Below are 26,338 nucleotides of genomic sequence, written 5' to 3'. Positions count from 1 at the left end.
TTACTTGATTAAATTATGACTAGGGCTTTGATTGGGCCACATCAGTAGGATGTTGAGTCCCTGCCCCCTTACTGGGCCAGGACTCACAACAAAAACTGTACAGCAGAGGAGTTGTGGAGGTTTGGATGCTGGAACCCTAGGAAGTAAATGCACAGAAGAAGACACAGAGGAATAGAGATGGCTCCATAGACATGGCAGAGGCCTGGGGAAGAGAGAGAGCCTCATAGTCTATGGTTGACCTTGTGGAGAGAACAGAACAGCTGAGTCCAGAGAGGAATGATCTCTGGGAGAGAGATGAGACTTATCCCAGTCTACAGCTGATATTGGAAGAAGCTGGGAACACAGAGCCTTTAGAGAAAGAGGGAGGCTGAACCCTTGCAGACGTTAGCAGCCATCTTGCTCCAATACATGGCAACAGACTTTGGTGAGGAAAGTCACTTACATTTTATGGCCTGGTAACTGTAAGCTTCTACCCCAAATAAGTATGTGTTATAAAAGCCAACAGATTTCTGGTATTTTGCACCAACACCCCTTTGATTAATACAGGTACTTACTGAATTCTCTGGCAATTTCCTCCTTGTCCCATTGATTGCTTGAGAGTGGTTGTTTAACTTCCATGTATTTGTGTCTATTCCAGTTTTCTGTCCCTTATTGCTTTCTAACTTCATTCTGTTATGGTCAGAGAAAGTGCTTTTTATAATTTCAACCTTTATAAATTTGCTCTATGACCTAGTATGTGTTCTATCCTGGAGAATAATCCATGAGCACTGGAGAATAATGTATATCCAGCTGCTTTTTGGGTATAATATTCAATATAAGTCCATTGGGTCTAGTTCCTCTAACATGTTATTCAAGGCCTCTGTTTCTTTATTGAATCTCTCAAGATATTCTGTCTAAAGGTGATAATGGGAAGCGGACTTGGCCCAATGGATAGTGCGTCCACCTACCACATGGGAGGTCTGTGGTTCAAACTCCGGGCCTCCTTGACCCATGTGGAGCTGGTCCATGTGCAGGGCTGATGTGTGCAAGGAGCGCCATGCCACGCAGGGGTGTCCCCCACATAGGAAAGCCCCACGCGCAAGGAGTGTGCCCTGTAAGGAGAGCCGCCCAGTGCAAAAGAAAGTGCAGCCTGCCCAAGAATGGCACCACACACACACAGAGCTGACACAACAAGATGATGCAACAAAAAGAAACACGGATTCCTGTGCTGCTGACAACAACAGAAGTGGACAAAGAAGAACATGCAGCAAAATGGACACAGAACAGACAACTGGGGCAGAGGGGAAAGGGGAGAGAAATAAATAAATAAATCTTTAAAAAAAAAGAAATAGCTTTCTTTAAAAATAAAATTAAATTAAAAAAAATAAAGGTGATAATTGTGCACAAAAGTCCCTGACAATGATTGTAAAGGGATCAATTTTTCCCCTAATTTTACCATTTTATGCCTCAAGTATTTTGGGACTCCCTGGTTATGTGCATAAATATTTATGCTTGTTCTTTCTTCTTGGTTGATTACCCCTTTTATTATATATACTGTTCTCCTTTGTCTCTTACAACAATTTTGCATTAAAAGTCTATTTTGTCTGATATTATAAAGTTATTCCTGACCTTTTTTGCTATTGTTTGCAAGTAAAATCATTTTCCAACCTTTCACTTGCAGCCTGACTGCATTCCTGGGTCTAAGGTGAGTTTCTTGTAGACAGCATGCAGATGGCTCAAATTTCTTTATCCATTATGCCAATTTATGTCTTTTGATTGAAGAGTTTAAACCATTAACATTTAATGTTATTATTATAGACATTGTACTCGCATTAGTCATTTCTTCTTTAGGCTTAAACTATGTTATATCTTATTTTTATAACTTCTTTACCCCTTAAATTGTTCTTACTAATAATCTTCCTTTCTACATTCTCCTCTAACCCTCTTTATCCTATTATTTCCTTTTAACCTGCTGAACTCCCTTTACTATTTCTTGAAGACCAGTTTTCTTGTTAACAAACTCTCTTAATTTCCTTCCTGCCTCCATGGTTTCAGATGAGAAATCAGCACTTAATCTTATTGAGCTTCCTTATATGTGATGGATGTCTTTTCTCTTGCTGTTTTCAGGATAATGTCTTTGTCTTGAGCTTTTGACAATCTGATAAGTATGTGTTTCTGGATAGCTCTGCTAGGATTTATTGTGCTTGGAGTATGCTGCACTTCCTGGACATGTATATTCATGTCCCTCATAAGAGTTGCAAATTTTCAGCCATTATTTGCTCTAACACCCTTTCCCATCTCTTCATCTCTTCTTCCTCTGGGATACCCATAGTGTGTATGTTTGAGCATTTCACGCTATCATTCACTTCCCTGAGTCACTGCTGACTTTTCCCCCTTTTTTTGTCTATTTGTCCTACTATCTGTGTAATTTCTTATGTTCTTATTTTCAAAATCATTCTTTTCTCTGCCTGTTCAAATCTGCTGCCATGTACTTCTAATGTATTTTAATTCCTTGCATTGTGTCTTTCATCACTGTATGAGCTGTTCTCTTTTTATGTTTGTTTACAGTTTCTTCTGTATGTTCCCCCAGTGTCTTCTTGATATCCTTGATCTCTTCCTTTATTTTGTTGAGTTAATTAAGGATATTTGTTTGGACATCCTTAACAAGAAACAGTTGTTCCATAACCTCCTGTTTCTTAGTATGGCTTGTGATTGTTTGCTGATATATAGGCATCTGTTTATCTTGATCAGCTTATACAGTTGCTTAGTTTCTCTTTCTCATCCAGGGTTTAATTTTTATTTGCTTTTGTGTTAGGAGTCTTCTTTATCACTTGGTTCCAATTACTCTAAATCCTAGTAGTTGCCCATGTTCAATGGAGAAATATTTGATACACACACAAAAAAAAAAAAAAGAGGAAAGAAAGAGTAAATAGAAAGAAAAGGAAATAAATAATATAGAAGGAAAAAGAACCAAAAAAGAGACCAAAAAATAAATAATAAGGAAGAACAGTAAACAGGAATAGAAATGTAAAGGTGAAAAAAGAAACAGGGAAAGGAACACAGAATAAAATAAAATAATATAAAATGCCAGATAAGTGAGAAGAGACAAAAAGAAAGTTAAAACAGGGAAGTGTAGGAAGGGAAAAAAGAAGAGGGAAAAAATGAAAAAAAATAAAGAAGAAAGAAAAAATAAGAGGAAGGAAATAGAAAAAAGAAAAAAAGGGTAAAATAATAAAGAAATAAGAGGGTTGAAAAAAGAAAAACATAAAAAAGGGAAAAATAAAAGGCAATAGAAATGGGAAGAGAAGAAAGAAAAGAAGCAAAACAGGAGAAGAAGGAATGAAAATAAGGAAGAGGAGAAGAAATAAGCAGAACAAAACAAAAGAGAAGAAAAATCTTGGTCTTCCTCTCAAATCACCAGTACCTGCTAAGTTTCTGCTCTCAGATTGCCTGTTTTGGGCAATCAATCACCCCCTCACACACATATACGCACAAATAAATAAAAATAGCCCTGCCTCTCAGGCCACCAGAGACTCACTAAGCCATTCCTCTCCAGCTGCTTACACCTGCCAATCAATCACCCCACATTCATCCTCTCCACCAGTACCTGAATAAAGAAACAATAAATAAATAAATAAAATAAAAATTAATAAGGAAGTAGGAGAAAAAGAGAGAGAGGAGAGGGAAAACACACACACACAAACCCCTTAGGCTAAGTACTCTGAGCTTTCCCCTACCCTACACAGGCCTGTAGGATCACTCCTCAGCAGCTCCTGTGTCCCTCAGAGCCAGCTGTATGACTCCCCTTCCCTCAGAGCTCACGGGGCAGTTTTCCTCACCCGCTGGGTGGGCAGATGTGCTTGTTTTTCTCCAGGGCCCACAGGGAGGCTCTCCTTGTCCCAGGTGTCCAGCTGGGACCCATCCCTCTCCAGCCACCCTCTCCTATCACCCTGTGACACCCCAGTTTCCCTTATGCCTGGCAAGCCTGCCTGCCTTCTCACAGCTTCTGGAAGAAGAGTTCAGCCTGCTGTTTCTTACTCTGTCATCTTGGATCTCCCCAACTATCATGTCTTGATTTTACACTGTGCCAGGCATTTTGTGGTGATGACCTCATTTAATTCTGGCAAAGACTCTGTGAAGTACATACTATTATCTTCATTATTCTAATGGGGAAACTTAGGCCCAAGTGCAGCCAAGAGATTTTAAGTAAAAGAGCTGATCTTGGGGATATGGCCATGGGATACTGCCTCTCTTCTTTTTCTCCTCTGCTACTCCCCTCTGCTTGTATGCCACCTCTAATCCCATCTTTTCAGGCTTATTTCTCTATGGGTTTCCTGTCCTTTCTATTTTAGGGGATAAAGGAGTGAAAAAAGAAATAAACAGGAACCTTGCACTCAAATATTTCATAGTTTCATTCTTTATTTAATCACATTCCATATATATAATTGGCATTTTCCAAATATTTTAAAATGAATGAAAAAGTGTACTTATTTGTAATATCAAGAGACTTTTGGCTCTCCCATCCTTTTTTAAGCAGATACTAAAATTACCATATAACTTAATTTTTCCATATTTTAAAAATCTATCAATTCACATTTTACTCACTGCTATTCTGTAACCCAATACCTTTATTTTGTATTATAACACTTATAGTGACATAGTTTAAATAATAGGTGACTTGAGAGCATGAGCATCAGATTAGAAGATTTTTAGGACTTGGTGGGAATCATTCACATTTTAACAATGGTGTATCATTGTCAATATCTACAGTTGATTTTTTGAAGTATGTAATTGACAATGTGAAAATTAAAATGCAAAAATCAAACGTGATAACCACTTGCATTAGTCAGCCAAAGGGGTGCTGATGCAAAATACCTGAAATTGGTTGGTTTTTTAAAGGGTATTTATCTGAGATAGAAACTTAGAGATACTAGGCAAGAAAGTATAATTTACTTCCCTCACCGAAGTCTATTTTCATGTGTTGGAGCAAAATGACTGCCAACTTCTGTGAGGGTTCAGTCTTCCTGGGTTCCTCTGGGCTCAGCTCCTCTGTTTTCTCCACAAGGTCAGCTGTACACTATCAGACAAACGGCTCTTTCTCCCTGGGGCTCCAGCTTCAGCATCAAACTCTAGTATCAAAACTCCAACATTAAAAACCCTCAACTCTGTCCTTTGCCATGCCTTTTATCTGTGAGACCCCCATTCACCAAAAAGTGGGGACTCAATGCCCTACTGGCACAACAATGGTTTACATAATTACTTAATGAAGTAAAACTCTGAATCCAATATAATCTAATATACCCAGAGGAGAAGGCCAGTTTGCAAACATAATCCAATATTTCCTTTTGAAATTCATCAATAATAACAAACTCCTACACCACTCAACCAAATAAATCAGGAAAAAATAATTTTCTTTTTCTGCTGGACACAAAAAATTAACTTTTAAATTGACTAGTTGACTAGTTATTTGCACTGAGGGATTGTTCAAATTGTTAAATATTAATATTGCAACAAATTTTCTATTTTGAGTGTTCATGTTTCATTGACATATAAATGAAAGAAATATAATTACTTAGATGTCAATTATAGCTTATGACTATTATATCTTATAGGTTATTATATATAATAAACTTATGAGAAACAGAGGCCTCAGATTGAGGAAAGACATCCTGGAGACAATGAATAAAGATACATCTCTTCACATAGCATGTGCGTGTGACATTTCATGATTTTTGCTCTTTTTTTTCCTTCAGTTTGCTATTTTACTTAAAATGTCTCTTCAAAACAAGATGCGGCAAATAGACACAGAGAACTGATAACTGGGGTGGGGGGAAAGGGGGAGAGAAATAAATAAATCTTTAAAAAAAAAATGTCTCTTCAGGGAGCAGATGTAGCTCAGAGACTGAGTACACTGCTTCGCATGAACAAGGTCGTAGGTTCATTCCTCGGTACCTCCTAAAAAAGAAGTCTCTTCAAATCATTAATAGATTTATATGGCAATTATTTTTAATTCATTGTCTATCTGAAACAATTAAGATGACTTCTAATTGACATAATTTGTATTTTTCTAGAACCTAGTAAAAAATCAAACAGTCATTTAAAAGGTATGGAAATATAAATTATACTCATAATCTTTTTTTGGTTTTCTTTGTTCTTTCTTTTTTTCTTGCATGAATATTTCAAAGCAATGTGGTTTTAAAGCAAACATTTTTTTCATTATTTTGGAAACAGAAGTGTGTACTTAAGAAAATTTCTCAAAGTCCTAGATTCAGTTTTGGAAAACCAAACTGTAAAAGCAATGTCTTGCGTATGCATGCCAACATGGCTGGCAAAATAACTGTGCTCTATAATTTTTTATAATTCATAAATATTTGTATTGTTAGATTTAAGAATAAAAAGACAAGTGATGACACTGAATTATAGTTATTTTTAAAAAGGAAGTCATTAAATATTTGGCTGATTTGTCCTCAGGTTTTTGCCATATCCAGTAGAAATTTTTATCTATTTATTTATTTACATTTCAAGATACTTCATTTTTAAAACAGTTCAGAAAACTAAGCTTTTGACTCATTCTGCCATTATACAAGCTTCACATATTACAGCAGTTGAGGGGCATCCATTAGAAGCATGTTCAAAAGTGAATAAAATTCCATATAAAACAAATAATCAAACAGTTTCCATAGGAAGACAGATAAGTGTGACCCCCATCTTTGAGTTTTCCATATCACTGCATCTAAGCTAACCCTGCTATTAACAAAGACATTTCATAACTAGCAGTAATTATGTTAAATAGTTCCCCTAAATCCCTCCATTCAAGCTAAACTCACAGTTCACTACTACAAACATGGTAGAGCACAAGTTGCTGAGTAGTGTTTTATCCCACTTTCCTGAGCACAGGACACAGACAAAGTTATGGCACACTGTTCCTTGGCTTAGGGCTGACATTTGAGACTCTTGATTTGCTTCATGATTTGCCGTGTTGGCCCTAACATCAAATAGTAGATACTTGGCCTCTGGGATCCACTGAAAGTAGAAGCAGCAGCAACAGTATAAGCAATCATGTTTTCCAACAGTATCCCATGACCCACAGGCATTTCTGGCAGGCCACAGCACTCAACAATCTGATCAAGTCTATGGCAAATCAGTACCCATATACTAGATGGATAATACTTCTCACTTGGTTTGGGTCTCTTTTGCAGAAGGGGCTTTCGTGTGCATGATCATAAAGGATGCAATTAAATGACCATATACTCTGTCATTCAAGTAATACATAAAAGTTTGTTCACTCAATTAGTCTTCATCATCCAAGTCTGTTCCTTTAATACTACAACTTTCTGGCAATGATATTCACTACAAACGTGAAAGCTGATATGACATAGTATCTGTTTGGCTCAGCTATGATTTTCATTCCAGAGTCTGAGAGAATATACTTTTCTATTGCTGGATCAATTACACTGGTGATCTCTTCAAATTTAAGCTTTACCTCCTCAGATCCAAGAAAGCCACACAAATGCCAAACAGATATGTGCTGAAAGCAGACTTGGCTCCCCTGTCAAAGACAAAGCAGACATCAGGGATGGCCTGCACGAAGGTTTCAGGATCACCACAACCACTTGCCACATGGAAGCTGACACAATGACATCAATATTGAGCTCGTTAGCCTGTTCCCAAAGAACCTGTTGGTTTTGAGTGTGGCTTCAAATTTAACAGAGGCAAGAGACTGCTTTTTAATCATCAGTGGCAATCCACAAAATCAACTTTGCCTTCGGACAAGCCCTGGCTACTTACATCAACTGAACTTTGTTGCCAAAAGTCATCATCTCAACTCCATTATTGGCAGTATACTTAATTTGAGACACTTGTTTACAAGGGTTTGCATAGTATCCTCCCTGGAGGCACCTGGAGATTCTGCACCAAATGGATTTCAATCGTACTAGCACAAATCCTGTGCCTCTGGCAGCCATGGTCTTCACTATGGCTCTACAGTCATTACACGTGGCTGCATAGGAGGGTGTTACACTAGGGAGAGCTTTTAACCATCTCAGATGTTTCTTTAGAATGTCTCCAAGGTCCAACACATCTTTATCATGGGAAGAAGAAACTTCATTACCTTTTTTGGTCCAGAATCTCCTCCATCAAGTATAACTTTCATCAAGGAAATGGTTAAACTCTTTTTTCTGAAGTTGTTCATGGTTTCTGATGTTTCTCTGAAATGCAAATGGAAAAATGGGAGACAGAATTTAAAGAAATTATTTCCAGCTTTTCACGAAGGCAATTCTCCAGGAATTATAAACCCTGCTGAGTTAACAAGACTTGTGCCCTCAGTGCAGCGGTGGAAACGTTCTCCCAGCGCATGGGCGCCGTCGCTGACGCGGAGGAGGTGATGCAGCCCTCTCCGCCGCCGCCTTTGCAGCCGACAGACCTCCCTCCCGCTGCAGGACTGCCTGCTGGAGGAGGTGCTGGAGCCTGACATCAAGTAGAAAATTTTGTTAAAGAACAACGACAACAATAACAACAAATGAATGCCCTGCTTCCCCAGTAACACATAACAATAATAATTGTGGTTCATCAGCTGTAAATTCTGTGACAGGCATTGGGACAAGCTCTTTCCATATGCTTTTTTAAAAAAATTTTCCATTTATTGAAATAATTGCTGACGGTATACACAATTGCCGAGCATATGAATGAAAACGCTGAAATTCAGAAAGGATTTAATATCATATCCATGGTGGTTAAGTTAATGTTTTAGTTAGCAATTGCATTCAGCTGCAAAGAACAAACCAAGAAATAGAAGCCTAAACAAAATATTGGTTTCATTTTCAAAGCATAATGAGAAGTATGTAGGTAGATATTCCTGTGCTGGGATGGTGGGTCCTTGATGAAGTCAGTATTTTGGATTTTGATATCTCTATAAATCTATTCATCACAAGTATATGCTCATTATTTCATAGTCAAAGATTCTAATTTTCCTTCCAGAAAGAAAAGGGAAAGGCTAAAACTTACTTGCTAGCTGAGTCCCTGCCCCATTTTTTAAGCTGCTTTCTTAAAAGCCCCTTCCAGTAGCTTCCACTTACATGTCATGGCCAGATATATGTCACATAGTCACCCTTAAATGCAAAGAAGTCTGGGAAGTCTGAGCACTTTGCCACAACAACAAATCAAGAATTTTTAATGTCTTTTAAGGGACAGAATCAGGATTTGAAGCTAGGTACCAGGGAAAATCATCATTCTATGACAGAATATCCCTTAGTTTACCTGCCTCAGACACAAGAGAAATGCAGATACAATGTAATAGAATGTGGTAAATAACTATTTTTTGAATCTCCTAAATGTTGCAAGTTTTAGTAAATAAATGGGGATTTGGATATTCTTGGAAAACTATATAAATATGGTGGGTCCTAAAGGTTATATGAAGAACTGCTTTTTATAGAGTATTCTGATAATTGTAACCAAGTAAAATACTTCAATTTTCCAGACTGACTTTACTTGACTGATCTGTACTTTAACTGTCAGACACCATTGTGAAATGTCAAGAATAATATCTAGGTATAAGAGAAAATTTATATCAGGTACATGTGAGAAGTCTAAGACCACTATAGCAAAGTTAATTTACTATAATTTCCAGTCCCTCTTTTTTAGAGCACAGAAACATATTTTTGCAGAGTTATAAAAGTGTTGCTGTTGTAAATAATCTAACTGCTTCTAGGTTAGCATTTGATTAATTTTCCCTACAAACCCATATTCTTGACTTGAATCAAATATTGAATTATGGTGGAACTGAAATCACTAAATGATCTTTGGGGAATTGACCCTTGCTTGAAAATCAAGTGTACATGAAATACTAGTGAAGTGTATACTAAGTAACATTTAGAGGCCATGTGAAATTAAGTGAGCTACCTATATCTCAACTGGCGTTAAATATACTTAAAAGAAAATAACTTAATTTTTAGGAATATGACAGTCTAGAAAATCATTTATTTTATGATGGTTTCTTAAAACAAATGAAAATAACTAATTTTAAAGCCAATTTTATTTAAAAACTCCTTTCAAGCACATATTTAAATTAAAAATCCATTATATGTATTCATTTAAGCCACTAATAATGTTTAATCACCTTTTCTCTGTTGGTCAATAGCCTAATATTTTAGTAGAGATAGAATCTAAGCTTTATCTGCAAGTTATCTTCTCTACACATATACACAATTCTCAGAAATTTTCTATAAAATAGATTACAAGGAAGAACCTAAGGCAAGAAACATGAAACGTGCTCTTAATCGTAGTTTTGTTTGTTAACATTTAGCATAGCCAGTTGGCTAATGATAGGAATTCAATAAATTAATATGTGAAATATTAAAATTTCATACACAACCAAAATTAGTTTGAGAGATTTTTCTAAATAGAAGATTTTATGACACTTAAAATAGAAGCACAAGATAACCTCATTTCAACTTTATATTTATTACAATTTAAGCTGCCATGCATTCCTTGATGTTTAATCGTGTTACAATACAAATTATATATGCTTATGCACTGCACATGTTTTGAAAATCTCTTATTTTAGTTCTAGGAGACTAGTCAACTTACTGAAAAGTAAATTACTTTAGATTTTGTTATATTCTGGTTCAGTTAAAGTACAGTAGAATGTGTAGATAAATAAATAGCTTCAAATCTTGAAGACCAGGGAAATAGAAGTAAGACAGTAATTCATCTGTTGCCTACAATATTGGGCATTTTCCTTCCCCATTGACTGTCATATCAAAGAAATAGGCTGAGAGTTTTTCTGTGATAAATGCACTCTTTAATGCAATGAGACAGTCTCTTAATTTGAATACCTATCATAGTGTCAGCTGAATCTCCTCTGCTGATATAATTAGTAAGAATTCAATGCTAATCAATTTTCACTTAAACTTCTGGAGTCTCACAATTGAAAAATATGTATTATACTTCCTCAAAATTAAAAAAAAGCCCAATAATAAAAAACAGTTTGCATGTTTTTTAGGGCATGTAATTGAATTAAAGCTAATGAATTATTCAATACTGTACATATTGGAAGGTGTACTACTTTTAATGAGCCTCCCTAATTAGACTTGCATACAGAAGTATATTATTTACTCTATACTGTTTTATTAAGTAAAGTTTATTAGAAAAATTTATTCTTCAATTCACATCTTGCAAATATTTGTTTATAGTACTAAATATTTATTTTATTAATACTGCTTTTTATTTTAGATATTTTTCTAGAATTCCTTTTATTATAAACAACTTTTTAGCTTCTTCATTCATACTCTCAGCATTTGTGTATTCTCTCAGTAATTATTTCAATAAATGGAAAATCAAAAAAGAATACATGGAAAGAGCTTATCCCAATGCCTGTCACAGAACATGTAGTTAATGAATCACAATTATTCATTATATTGCCCTAAATATGGTAAGCAAAATACAAGTGGAAGTCTCCTCAGTTTGGTTATACTTTTTTCCTCCAGAAGTTAAGTGCCAATTACATAGATCCTGATTTTAAATATGACCTAATACTGTAGGATATTTTAATTTGCCTCACTCTTGAGCAGCCTGGTTGGGACAAAGCTACAGTCAGAAAGAGTGCTGGATATATAGTGGCTTTTGTCATCATATTTTTTCAGGGGCATAATTACTGGCAATGTGACACTGGTCTTTGTGTTAGTTTCCTGGGGCTGCTATAATTTTGTGTGTTCCAGATGTATCTTGCCTTGTGGCTCCATGACTCCATTCTCTGCTGCAGTTGCCACATGGCGGTCCCCTTTACTTCCATGTGTCTCTCCTCTGTGTGTCTTTTGTTAGGGTACTTATCATTGGATTTAGGACCCATCTGGATAATCCAGGTTTATCTCATCTCAAGATCTTTAACTTAATTCTATCTGCAAAGACATTCTTTCCAAATATTGCCACATCCTCTGGTTCCAGGAGTTAGGATGTAGACATATCTTTTTGAGTGGTCTTCATTCAACCCACTACATGCGTATTTGGAGGGTTCTAGTCATTTAGTGCTTAGAGAGGAAGCTTTAATTAACCCAAATGGAATTGTGTTGTATATGTTTAAGCCATATATCCTATTAAAGTAGTAAAATATGCACTACTAATAAGAAAACCAATAAATGAGTATTAGCTAACCTGTGCGTTGTGCATTTTTTATGCACTTTTAATCCTCAAAAGAAGCAATACCATGAGGTAGGTATTATTATTTTCTCCATTTCATTCATTAAGGTGCAGAAAGGTAAAATGATTTGCTCAAAAGGTACACAAGAATTTATTAGTGGGGCAAGGTTGCAATCCATTACTGTTGTCCATAAACCATGCTTTCTAGTGATTTGAAATCATTGTTTTATTTTGAATTGATTGAATTTAGGTTTGGTAAATTTTGTGTTTTTCTATTACATGCAATATAATTCATATAATATTCATCAAGTTTTGATGCTTGCTCACATATGAAATGATGGTCTTCTTCCAAAATATCTAATTACAGCTTATTTGAGAGTTTTGAAAATATTTTCTTCAATGTTTTTTCAAATGTGATATAAGTAAGCAGGCTACACAATTTTCTTTGGAGTTTTTACTCATTTTAATCCTGAGATTGATTTCTGTAAGAGGACAGGTTAGAAAAACAGAGCTAAAAGTAAACTGAATCCATTGAATATAGTAATATATTTTTGGTATTTTTATTATAAACTTTTAACTTTAGGATTCTTAAGAATAAGAACTAATGAGCCAATGTTCCTTATTCATTTTAAGCAATATGATTTTCTCCATTTGTGTAGATTTAAACTATGATTTGACTTAATCTCAAGAATTTATTCAAGTTCTTATAACTGATATAATATCAATTAGTTCCCTCATGCCTTGCCCTAAAACTTTGCAAATGGCATCCAGACATAGTGTCTGTGGTTGAGCCTGTGTTTCATATTGCATTTAGGAATAATAAACACAACATAATCCTTAAAAATGTGTTTTCTGGCTGGGGTGACATACTAGTAATAATCATATAAGTAATAACCTATGAGTTCTGTGTACTGCTTCTCCTTACTGCTATAGCCACATATATAAAAAGCGATATATATATATATATGTATATATATAGCCATATATATAGCTTAGGAGATAGTAACATAAAGCCCAACTATCTTTTCGATCACATAAAGTGGAAAGAGAATAGATAGGGAAGAGGACTTGGCCCAGTGGATAGAGCATCCGTCTACCACGTGGTAGGTCCGCGGTTCAAACTCTGGGCCTCCTTGACCTGTGTGGAGCTGGCCCATGTGCAGTGCTGATGCATACAAGGAGTGCCCTGCCACACAGGGGTGTCCTGCCACGCAGGGGTGTCCCCAGCGTAGGGAAGCCCCACGTACAAGGAGTGCCCGCCGTAAGGAGAGCTGCCCAGCGCGAAAGAAAGTGCAGCCTGCCCAGGAATGGTGCCACACACACAGAGAACTGACACAACAAGATGACGCAACAAAAAGAGACACAGATTCCCGTGCCGCTGACAACAGCAGAAACGGACAAAAAGAAGAACACGCAGCACATAATGGACACAGAGAACAGACAAGTGAGGCGGGCGGGGAGAGAAATAAATAAAATAAATCTTAAAAAAAAAAAAAGAATACATAGAACTAGCCCAAATCCTCCCCATAAATTTGTATTTGGCGTAGGGTTGGGAGGAGAGAACAATTGAGGAGGCCAGCCATATGCAGCTATTTCTCCTAATTAACTAAGGGGAAAGGATAGGCATGGCTGTGCTTTTACAGACTCCTCTGTAGCCAACTGTTTGCCATCCTTCATCCTTGATTACTGGTCTTCCTTCATATTTGACAGAATAAAATTTAAGCCAATCTCCTTAAGATAAACTGAAGAGAGAGAGAGGGAGAGAAACTCACTGTCTGGTCTCTTCCTACTGATACAGAGCTATTACTATATGTGACAGTTTGAAGTTTTTTATGAATCTCCCGAAAGAAAAAGATTGTTTCTGAACTAATCCATTTCTGTGGGTGTGAGATCCTTTTGATTGGACTATGTCATTGAGGTGTGACTGAGACTGAGTCTCGACCCTCTTGCTGGGTCTTTTATAAATAGACACACATAGAGAGAGAGACAGAGAAAGGAAGCTGCCATTTTTGATTCTGCCATATGAGCAAAGGCTTGAGGATTGCTGGCAGTCAAAGCTTAAGTATGAAGTTCCCAAGAGGCTGGGCCACAGAACAGCTCAAGGCTGAAGAGAAAAGTCGTATGCCTGAGAGCCCACAGCTGAACTCAGGAAGAAAGAGGAGCAGCTGAGATTGAGAGTGGAGGCCTGGAATGAGACAAACCCCATATAGGGTTAACCACAGCTTAGCTCCAGGGAGAAGGCGGGTCCTTGGGATGGTGAGAGTTCAGTGTGCAATTAAATGTTGATACAGAAAATAAGAGGGAAGACGGGAATTCGGCAGCTATCAGCCACCATCTTCACCACATGGCAGGACACCAGGATCACCAGCAGTTGACTTCGGTGAAAAAGCATCTTTGATGGTACCTTGATTTGGACATTTCATGGCCTTGGAACTGTAAGCATTTACACTAGATAAAATCCCCATTATAAAAGCCAACTCATTTCTGGTATTTTTACATCAGCAACCATGTGGTAAGCTAAGACACGATATAATTTCAAAGTTAAAGCATGTAATCAAACAAGATGTAATTCCTTAGCCAATTGCTAGGACTGGGTTATCCACCCCCCTTCTGTACTCTGCCTGTGGGTTCAGTATTTCTTAGACAGTGGTCTGAACCCTTATTAGAGAGTTTTTGCTAAGAGAGATAGTATATCACATTTCTGAGGGTCCAGACACTGTAACTAAGGCTGTTTTGTTGGAAATCTTATTTCACTATTTTATTCTGAGACTTTAGGAAGTGAATTAACCTCCCCATGCTTCAGTTTCTTCAACCCTCAGATAGGAATAATGATAGTGCAGCCTCATATTGTATATTTATTGTAATGTATTGCTTTGCATTGAATTGGGCTGTATTTAAACAACATTTAAAATAGTAGATTGCACATAGAAGGTGCTATATTAGTGCTTTCAGGTATTTTCAAGTGTCTTCGTCCAGGATGATTATTATTCAATTTTTAAAGTTATTAAACTCATTCGTTGCTGTTGTGCTGTTATAATATGTGAACCCTAATTTCATGTTGGGTCAGTGGTTAAGGGGACCAAGATCCATTTTACTCTTTCTGAATCTTGACTTGCAGGATTTTACACAAACATAATTTTAAATAGAATTTTTTTGGATGGCAGTATCTTGGCGAGTATGACTCAGGTTTCCAAATCAAACCTGACTTGGAAAGAGGCAAACAATATAAACTGCAAAACATCCCAAGTACCATGCACTTCCACCATATAGGTAGAGAGCAGCATGGAGATACCTTAACAGGAGAGACATGACAAACTGGTTTCATGAGATGTCCTACTTTGTCCTTTAATATTTCAAATAATCAAGGAAAAGTCTATTTAGCACTTCATGTTAAAACTTTCCAAGCCCTAAATTCTAGACTTTATCTCTCAGATAAAAGAAAACAGAAATTTGTCATCTTTATCAAATTCAGTCTTATATAGGAGCCTGAATATGGATCCAAGATATTTTGCAAAGATATTGACTTAATTTCCTGGCAAAGAGAGGAACAAAGGAAAGGCATTATTCATAAGTTTTTCAATTATGCAAATAGAGGGTCCTCCCTCTACCACCCCTTATACACATCCTAGACAGCAGCATGAATGAGGTCTTTTACACTCCTGAAGTCACAGAGACTATATATCCCATCTTTGCCAACACCCCAGCAAAGCGGTACCCTATAACACCTCTTAGACCTAAAGGACTGTACAGGTGATAGCACATTTGGCTTTTGGAGAAGTATCTGGGAGAGAGATCTAGAAGCTATCTCTGGGCCTTTGTGCAAGGACAGCGCCCCAGGTATCTGGCTCATGGACTTTATTGGAAGATGTGGTGGGGTGCCAGGTGGGCACATACCCTGGCCCAGTGGACTCTTCCCATGGAAAGGTGCAGTTGCAGAGGGAAGCTAGAGCAACATCCTCTAAATTATATAGCCAAGAGAAAAGCCCTTCTTGCCAGGGTCTTTAAAAATGTTGTGTAGGGGAGATAACAACATATTAACATACACATTCTAGGCACTGGAAATAAGGCATGAGCAAAACAAAGTCATTACAATAGATCCCATGTGGATTCCAGAGTCTGTGTACACCAAATAAGAACTTCTAGCTTCTTTTACTCTTTTGGGAGTTGTTCTACCTCAAGTTCCTTCCATGCCCACTCGTAACCTCATTGGCCATATGATCTTATCTGCATACCCAGCCCCACCACAGATCACCTTGACAGATCCCCTAGCCAAATTCTGCTGTGATATCTGGTATGTCCTCCAGTACTGTTATGCTTTTAATTTAACAATCAAGCCTTGTTCAGAATCAGCTCTCGTTTACAATAGTGAAAAGAAAACCACTTGTCTTAATCCACTCTGTAATTAGACCTCTGATCTCTTGTTGTGTAACTAGTTAAGGGTGAATAAGTGACTTAATTTCTCATGGTCAAGCAGAGAGCCTTCATTAATGTAATTATTGTTTCAGTAGTAGCTTTTACACAGTTGAGATTTCTTAATTGAATTTACTAAACCTAAAGTAACTCCATATTAGAAATTAATTGTGCTCCAATTTTGTGAGCTCCCTGATGACTGACCAGTAGTAATAGAAGCATCCTAGCACTTAGCCTATTGACTGATCATATTAGGTGTTTATCAAATATTTATTGAGTTGTATCATGTTTTATTGGAAAATGTCCAGAAAACCGTATAATACAAAGTATACTGATTTTTAAAGGCATTAGAAGAAGCATTACAGAAACTGCATATTTTTAAGCTCCTGTTTGCATTACAAGAATGGTTATAGGTGTGGAAAAAGAAAAATTGAACAGCTGATCTTTTCCCTTGAGGAAGTCAAAGTTTATACTCATCAAAGGCTTTAAAACATACTCACAACACACAAAAACATGTATACACACAACATCTACACCATTAACAGAAACAACACAGCACCACAAAATATGCTGACAAGGGTAGAAGCATGTTGCTGTTGGGAACATGAAGAGGAAACGCTGTGACTTAATGAATTCCCTCCTCCCCCATGAACATTAACGATGAGCAAAGATCAGTCTCATGAATATTCTACTAAATAAACTGCTCTTCCTAAATTTTGAGTTCTTCTAGCTACTTCTGTTTAAATGTTTCCATTTACATCAAAATTGAACTTCCAATTTTCACATTTCAAAAATGTAAAACATGAGCAGTTTCTCTTCCTGGATGTTCATAATCTTTAATTTTATTTTAACTGTTAAATGTGGAGAATATACATTTTACTTTTATGTCACCCATAAAACATTCTAGAGTAGGCATTTCGATTCTTGAACGGTCTTTTCCTGTATTTGGCACAAGGACTATCTACTGACCAGTCCCTGTGTGAAAGACAATGACATTTAATAATATTGGTATTTAATCATGCCTCTCTGTGTAAAGAACTTTGTCATTTATTCTCACTGTGCAATCTAAATGCTGAAACATTTACAAGTGGACTCTAACGATGGGTAAAAAATGAAAAAGAGGGAATGTGTATAAGATTATTTTCTTCCTTCAGATTGTCTATTTAATTGATATTTTCGTGCCTTGTAATACTGTAGGAATACCACAATCAATGCTGTCTTTGAAAAACAAAAACTCTTTCAAATATTCTGTACATCCAGTGAATGTGGGTTAGACTGGGCTTGTTCAGCTGCCATCAGCTTGTAGCCAAGACTGATTCTTGCTCCTGAATCAATATCTAGGGTCAGTTCCAAATTAAATCCTACTGCTTTTAGTTCCTTGAGCAGTTTCTTAAATCTCTGCTTCACTGCAACCAACAGAGATGGATTTGCTAGCTTACTTGTGAAAAAATCTTATTTCTGCACTTCATAATCTGTTGTATGCACTACATATTTTCCTTTTAAATGGTATACATTGCATTCCTTATAACTGAGAGTCAGCAAGTGAACCAACTTCTTACCTTTTGTGTCCCTCAGTTCCTGCTGAAAAGGACATTCTCAGGGGTTCTTGAGAAAGTTTTCTGGGTAGTTAATCAAGGGTAAAATAAAAATAGGGGAAAATAAAAGGTCCATGGTGACTTCTGTTTTGTTGATTGTGTCTTTCTAGAAGAATTACTTTCATATGAACGTATGTTGTTCTATTATTATTTCCTGTTCACAAAAAGAAAGTAAAGCTTTGACATTTGATTTTTAAGGTTAAAGGCTTAGATGGTTCTAAAGACTTACTGGGAAATTTGAATTGTTGAATACAAAAACTGCTCAATTTGCTATAGCACGTTAAGAGGAAAAGAAAGGAATTGATAATACAAGAGATTAAAAAAGTGAGCATTAGTTTATGAGCCATTCTAAACCTTTTCTCCATTTCCCCCCACCAGGAGTGCTTCTGATACCTATGGGAATATAAAAGGACAGAATAGACCTTTGTTCCTAGTGTAAATTAGAAAGAGAGACAAAATAAATTAAAAATCATTCCCTTCTACGGAGATAGAAAAGAGTTATGGATTCCTGGAAGTGAAATACAAGCCATTTAGAGAGGAGAGAGCAGCAGCCACTTCCATCCTGGGGGTGTTGCTATTTGCCTGGTTGAGATTCAGACTGCTATGGACTAAGAGAGGCTTTGCAAGAACAGGGAAAATGTGCCAAGACTGAGAGACAATGAGGACTGGTGGGATGGATGGTAGATTGAAAGAACCCCAGCTCAACTAAGCAAAAATACCTCTCTGCTTACTCCTATCCCTGGGTTTAACTAAGAAAGAAACAGTGAATACGGGTATGGTAAATAAAGACATTGCCTAGTTGCATGCATTGTTAAAATGTCTGGATTCCGGGACCTTGTAGAGTTGAATCCAACAGTGAACCAAGCACACCTGAAACTGCAATCAACCCTTCCAGCTTAAGTATAGGCAACACCAAAAGACAACAGAACAGAGCAGAGATCAGAATAGCTTCATGAAGTAAATCCACATTTATATTATCCATTGATTTCAGCAAAAGTACCAATGCAATTCAACCAGGAAAGAAAACTCTTTTTTAACAAGTGTTGTTGGAACAACTGCATATCCATATGGGAAAAAATGTGCTTGATGTTTATCATATACCATATACAAAAATGAATTTGATATAGATCATGGACTACATGTAAAAGTGAAAAGTACACAACATCTAAAAGAAAGATAGGTGACATAGCAGGCTTCCTCTGACCTGTCACTCCTGACAGTTGCAAGGATGGTGGCGAGACATGCTTTCTGTCCATATCTCCAACAGTTTTATCCTCCAGGTCAGTGACAAGCACCCTCCCCTAAGAGCTGTGCAGGCCTGACCCCCAGAGTTATCCCTGTACAACCGCATGGCACCCAAGGTTAGCTGAGGTAAGCTGGGGCTCAGAATCACTCCTCCCTCCATGCAAGCCATCTCCTTCGGGCACTTGGAGTCATTTTTAATTATCCAAGTCCACAAAATTGGTGAGGAGCTCTCATCTGATTCCTGATGGAGGGCATTTGGAACTGAACCAAATGAATGGCCTGACCCTCTGAGAAGACTATGATGCTCTGGTTAGCCTTTTGCTAACCCACTCAATTAGGAAGCTGGAGGGCAGGCACCGCTCAGCTGATGGCAAGTTCATTTCTCCCACATACCATCACATTTCATCTTTCTTACACCTGCCTTCTAAGACCTCTTGTTTCTGCAGAGAGAAAGCAGAAAAATGGCCACGAAGTTCCTGAAAGCCTGGAGAGGAAAGGCATTTCTGTCTTTTAGGGATGTGGCTGTGGACTTCAGCCCTGAGGAGTGGAAGCTGTTGAACCCTGCTCAAAGGACCCTGGATAGGGATGTGATGCTGGAAAACTACAGCAAGCGTCGATGGGAGTTCCGTGTTCCAAACCAACACTTGTTGTTCTGCTGGAGCAGGGGGAAGAGCTTGGGAGAGAAGAGAGAGAATGCCTACCAAGGCCCTGTTCAGTAAACAGAGAGCTCAAAGTTCAACCCTATTCCTCCTCCCCTCTCATCTTCTGCAGTCAACAGTTAGGCCAACATGTGCTTTGTGATCATCACCTTCAAATCTGCCCACACTTGTTTGTAGGTACCCTCCACACAGCAGATTCCTGGCCAGTAGGTCAGAAGCACCAGCAGCAATGACTATCTGATAAAAGCTTCTGGTGTGACAAAATGAAAGGTCAAGGTACAGAAGATGGCCCCAAATCCTGTTTTGAGAGGATGAGGGAGAGGGTGAATTCAAGGACCTTCTCCAATTCATCTGAAGGACAGCTAGTCAGCTCTAGAGAAGGCAACACAGCGGTGGAAACAAAGCTCAGCACAGCTGAGAATACAAACCTGGTGGAAACAGATAAAGTAGTAAAGTGGGTAGAAATCTCAGGATTTGAAGCCGTCAGTTGTGAAAAATGTGGGCTGGGCTTTAACTATAAATCAGCCTTCTTCACTCATCAGAGGATGGCTTCAGGGGAAAAGCCTTACCTTGGCAGTGAATGTGGCTGAGGCTTTAGCTATAAATCAGTTCTCACCACCCACAAGAGGTCACACACAGGGGAGAAGCCTTATCTCTGCACTGAGTGTGGACAAACTTTTAGCCAGAAGTCAAATATAGCCACACATCAGATGACACACTCTGGTGAGAAGCCCTTTGCATGTGAGGAGTATGAATGAAGCTTTAGCCAAAAGTCAACCATCATCTGACACCTCAGGACACAGGAGAGAAGCCCTTTGTGGGCAGGGAGTGTGATGGAGGTTTTAAGGACAAGTCCAACCTCATTACACACCAGAAGAATCATTCATGGGAGATGCCTTATGTATGTAAGGACTGTGGGCAGCTCTTCAGAGATAAATCAACTCAGGAAACACCAGTGGATTCATTCAGGGTAGAATCCTCATATGTGCAGTAAATGTGACTGGAGCTTCAGCCAGAAAACATACCTCATTAAGCACAAGAGGATACACTCTGGAAGAAGACTTTTGTGTGTCGGGATTGTGAGCGAGGCTTTAGTGATAAGTCCAACCTTACTACACATCAAATGACAGACGCAGGGTAGATCACCTCTATATGTGTGAGTGTGGACAAGGGTTTAATGTTAAGTCAGTTCACATTATATACCAGAGGACACACTCAAGAGAGAAGCTTTATGAGTGCAGAGAATGTGGGCGGGGCTTTCAACATAAGTCAACTCTCATTGCACATCAGAGGACACACTCAGGTGAGAAGGCTTTTGTGTGTAGGGAATGTGGGCAAGGTTTTAGACAGAAATTTCACCTCATCAGTCATCAGAGGACACATCTGGGGGAGAAGGCTTATGTTTGCTCAGAGTGTAGGCAAAGCTTTAGCCAGAAAGCAAATCTAGTCAGACATAAGATGGCACACTCAAGAGAAAAGCCCTATGTGTGCAAGGAGTGGGGGCAAGGCTTAGGCAGAAATCAGCCCTCATAAGACATCAGAAGACACATTTGGAGGAGAAGGCTTATATATGCAAGGAGTGCAGAAGGGGTTTTAGTGATAAGGCAACCATTAGCACACATCAGAGAACACACTCAGGGGAAAAGCCTTTCACTTGCTGTAAGTATGGAGAAGGCTTTAGGCTGAAGTCACACCTTATTAGACATCAGAGGACACACTTGTCGAGAAGCCTTATGTGCAGGGAGTATAGCAGGGCTTTAGCCATAAGTCAAACCTCATGAACACCAAAAGGAACTTTAGGGGGAACGACATGCATACAGGAAATTACACCTGAGATTTGGTAGCCTTCACCACACACAGAGGACAGGGGACTACTCACATGTGTAGAGCAGTAGCTCTCAGGTGGAGGTGATTTTGCTCCCTACAGGATATTTGGCAATGTCTGGAGACATTTTTGGTTATCACAACTGGGATACTGCAACTGGCATCTAGTGGGTAGATGCCAAAAATGCTGCTAATCACCCTACAGTCCACAAGACAGCCCTTGCCACCCCTCAGCAAAGAATTTTCTGACTTGGACATTTCTAAGAACAACATTGGCCCTCGGACTCCCCATTGGCTTCACTGAAGCTTTCATAGGACTGTGTTTCAGTTTGACAGCTTTTCTACCAATCTGTCTTTCCTTCCCTTCTTTATATCTAGGTCTGATGGGTCTCCCTGTCTTCTCTGACTACCTACCCATTTTCCCTCAAAGATATATTCCCCCAAATATCTCTTCCATGTCTAATCCTGTCTTCTTTCCCAGTGGACTCAGACTAACACTATCCCAAAGGGGAAATATAACTTCATAGCATATCAACTTGGCATATACCACCTTAAAAAGTTAAACACCAGTATTGGGATAAACTGGCATCATAGGCTTCCCAGCAAGATTCATTGAAAAGGGCATCACATCACTTTTTTGATATTCCTGCCAAAACCTGTATAATCCAGACCTTATCATAAGGAATCATAAGACAAAACTAGATTGAGATATATTAATTTAGATTAATATTAATCCAGACTAAGGGGACTAAAGAGACATGACCACTTAGAGCAATACTTGACACAGGACTGAATCTTAGACAAATAAAAATATAGTATAAAAGTCATTATTGGGACAATTTAAAAAATGTAAATATTAATTATGATTTAGATAGTACTATTAAATTGGTGTTAAATCACCTCATCTTGATCACTGCACTATGGTCATCTAAGTCAAGGATATTCTTGCTCTTAGGAAGTATACACTAGAGTGGTTAGAGGTGAAAGGATACAATGATTCCAATTCATTCTCAAATTATTAGAAGGAAAAAAACTCTCAAATTGTTCATATTTAAATATGCATGATATTTCCAGAAGAGGGTGGGAGTGAAGAGAAAAAGGAGAAAGAACAAATGCAACAACTAAGATACATGAGAATGCCTATACTTTTCCTGCAAGGTTCCTTTAAGTTTGAAATTATATAAAATTTTTTAAAAGTTAGTAAAAAAAGAAAAAGGGGAGGCAGATGTGGCTCAACCAATTGGGCTTCCTTCTACCATACAGGAGGCCCAGGGTTTGATACCCAGGGCCTCCTGGTGAAGGCAAGCTAGCCCGTGTGGCAAGCTGGCCCACGCAGAGTGCTGGCCTGAGTGGAGCACTGGCCTGTGCAGAATACTGCCCCATGCAGGAGTGCTGTCCCATGTGGAGAGATGGTTCAGCAAGATGACACAACAAAAAGAGACACAGAGGAGAGATAAGAGACACAGCAGATCAGGGAGCTGAGATGGCACAAGAGAATGATCACCTTTCTCCCACTCTTGAAGGTCACAGGATCGGTTCCCAGAGCCGCCTAATGAGAAAACAGACACAGAAGAACACACAGCTAATGGATGCAGAGAGCAGACAATGGAGGGAGGGAGGAGAAATAAATAAATAAATAAATCTTTTAAAAAAAGGGAAAAAAAGGAAAGATGAAGAAGGCGTGAGGGAAAGAGAACAGAACTCTTGGGATGTTGGGACTCTTCGTGGTTGGACTACTCACAGTTAAAAATCTAATTAAAACTGGAACACAGCCCTGATGAAATCAACTCCAGGTGAAATTTGAGTGATCACTTCCATACTCTAACTGCCAGATATAAGAAAGGGCTTGCAATCCCTGTAAAATATCCAGGGATTAGTTTTCCAACAGTTCTTTTGTGCTGTTCTGAGTACAATTAAAATTATCAGACATGCAGAAAAGGCAGAAAAATGTAACCTAGAGTTAATAATAAAATAGCAGAAGTGCTCCAGCAGATAATGCAGTTATTGGAATTATCAGCAAGAGTTTTAAATAAATTATTATATCTACTTGAAAGAATTTAGAAGAAAAGAGTAGGGATATTTCCAGAGGAAAATTAAAGCTCCAAAAAAGAACCAAATATAATGCTAATATAGAAGTAGGCAATATCTATTTTTTTCCCAGCTCTGCAGATGCATCAAAACCAACTATTCACTTCCCTCCATGTCTTTCTCAAATAACATTTATGAGGATGCAAATGAATGATTTAAATGAACCATGAATTAATATTAGAAGGGAGGCATTGCTTTCAAAGCTATTCATCTCTTTATTCTACAGAACTGGGAAAATTAGCTGCCAAATCCTGATCTATTCAACCATATAGTGAAGGGATGTTAAATCTAAAAATTTGTTTCTTAAATTTTGGGCTCTAAATAATAATTTCACTACCTCCTCTCAACTCTGTCACTTATTTTGATGCTGGTATTCTTCGGTTCTTCTTATTTAGGAATGTTTTATCTACTAATTACAAATAGGATATTTGCTTTCTCTTAAAGCATGTGACTAGTTTTCTTTTTCTTAAATAACTTCAAAGAAAATTACATTATTTTATAGATTTAACAATTATCTTCTCTTTTCCTTTTCTTATTCTCTCTTTGTCTAGTGGTTTAGACCAAAACTTTATTCCAATTGAGTATATTATTTCTTAATTTTTTATTTCAATTTCAAAGGAGCCATTAACATTAAAAAGTAATAAATTTTCATGATTGAGCTATTTTTATTAATCAGTATTCCCATATTAAATTAGGTGAAAAAAAGGAAGGATCAGGTATGATCTACTCAGTGTTGGGATTAAAATGGGTGAAATGTCCAAGAAGTCATTAATGTTTAAAAAAATATCCATGCAATAGAATATATCAAATGACTAAAATATTTTTTACAACAATGATTTTGTATTTCTTTCCCCATATTCTTTGACACCAGAGCATGATCTATCTAGTTGATTAAAGTTCACTGAGTTGGTTTAAAATAAAGATTTATTAGTTTGAGCTTTTAAGAACTTATTTATTTTCTCCCATTAAGAAAGAAATATGACATTATACAACCTTTGTATGTGTTTGGTATATTTCCAATAAAACTTTTTTAAATTAATAGGAATTTTACCTGTTATCTCACCCATACCCACACCCACTGAACACAAAACCTATGCTTTAATACAAGATTCTTATTAAAATACTTTTGGTGCTAAATAAGCAGCAAATAAATAAAGCCTCATTCTTCTAAGCTTTATATTACAATTCAATTAATGTAATATTGGATCTGCCTATGCTCTCTGCCCAAGGTCAAGTACACACTGGATCTATAATTGGAATTACAAACAAATGTGAAATGAGAAAGCCATAGGTGGGGTTAATTGGAAAATGTGTACATGAGAGGTGGAGTTCCTTCTAGCAAGGGAAAAATTAACTTGGACAGCAGGGTTCTTCCTAGGCCTTCAGTTCTTGTGACAGTTTGAAGCTGGTGTATCCCAGAAAATCCTGTTCTTAAAGCTAATCCATTTCTGTGCATGTAAATCCATTATAGATGAACCTTCTTTTTGATTAGATCACTTCAATAGGGCATCACCCAGGGTGGGTCTTAACACTCTTACTGGAGTCCTTTATAAATGGAAGAAGAAAGAGCTGCAGACAAAGAAAAAAGTGGCAGAGACAGAGAGAAGCAGAAGGTGATACCAAGAAACTCGCGACAAAGTAAAACCACAGACAGAGCAGCCCAAAGGTAAAGCAACAGGGTGGAGAGAAATGAGAGAGAGAGAGGAGAAGTCATTGCCATGTGCCTGATCACCCACAGCTTAGATCAGGAAGAAAGCAAGCCTACTGGAGAAGGCAGGGACAGGCAGAACTGCCATTGTGCCTTGCCACCTGGCAGGGATCCAGGATCACAAGCAGCTGACCTCAGGGGAGTGTTTCACCTTGATTTGGACATTTTTCTCAGCTTAAAAACTGTACGTTTTTAACCTAATGATCCTTAAAGGAACATTTCAGTTTTTCACCATCTATAAAACCACAGGTTGGGGTACAAGATCTTCTATCAACTTCAAGATGTAATAACTGAGAAGTACAATAGTAGGGAGGTCGGAGAAAATATTTAAAATGACTAAACCTAGCTGCTTTTCAGGGTATAGGGATGATGAATTGATAGATTTGAATATTGATTGATTTCATTGCCTCCAGCTTACTTCTTAAGCCAGAATAGCTGAGTCATAATTGCTGTTTTTTTTGCAGCTCCCTTGACAAACTGCTGTGGTAGTTAAGATCAAGTTTCAAAATGTAGTACAATAAGGGCAGTAAGAAGAATTGAAGGAGTTCGCTTGGTTCAAATTATGGCTCTGAATTTCAATTTGCTCCATGAACATAGACAATATAGACTATCTCTAAAATTCTAAATGTCCACATCTGCAGAGAAGACTGTTAAGATCAATGACATTATGTAAACTTAGATGATGTTACATAGTCAAT

Source organism: Dasypus novemcinctus, chromosome 10 (assembly GCF_030445035.2).
Source record: "Dasypus novemcinctus isolate mDasNov1 chromosome 10, mDasNov1.1.hap2, whole genome shotgun sequence".
Lineage (NCBI taxonomy): Eukaryota > Metazoa > Chordata > Mammalia > Cingulata > Dasypodidae > Dasypus > Dasypus novemcinctus.
Note: the sequence above shows the minus strand (reverse complement) of the source record.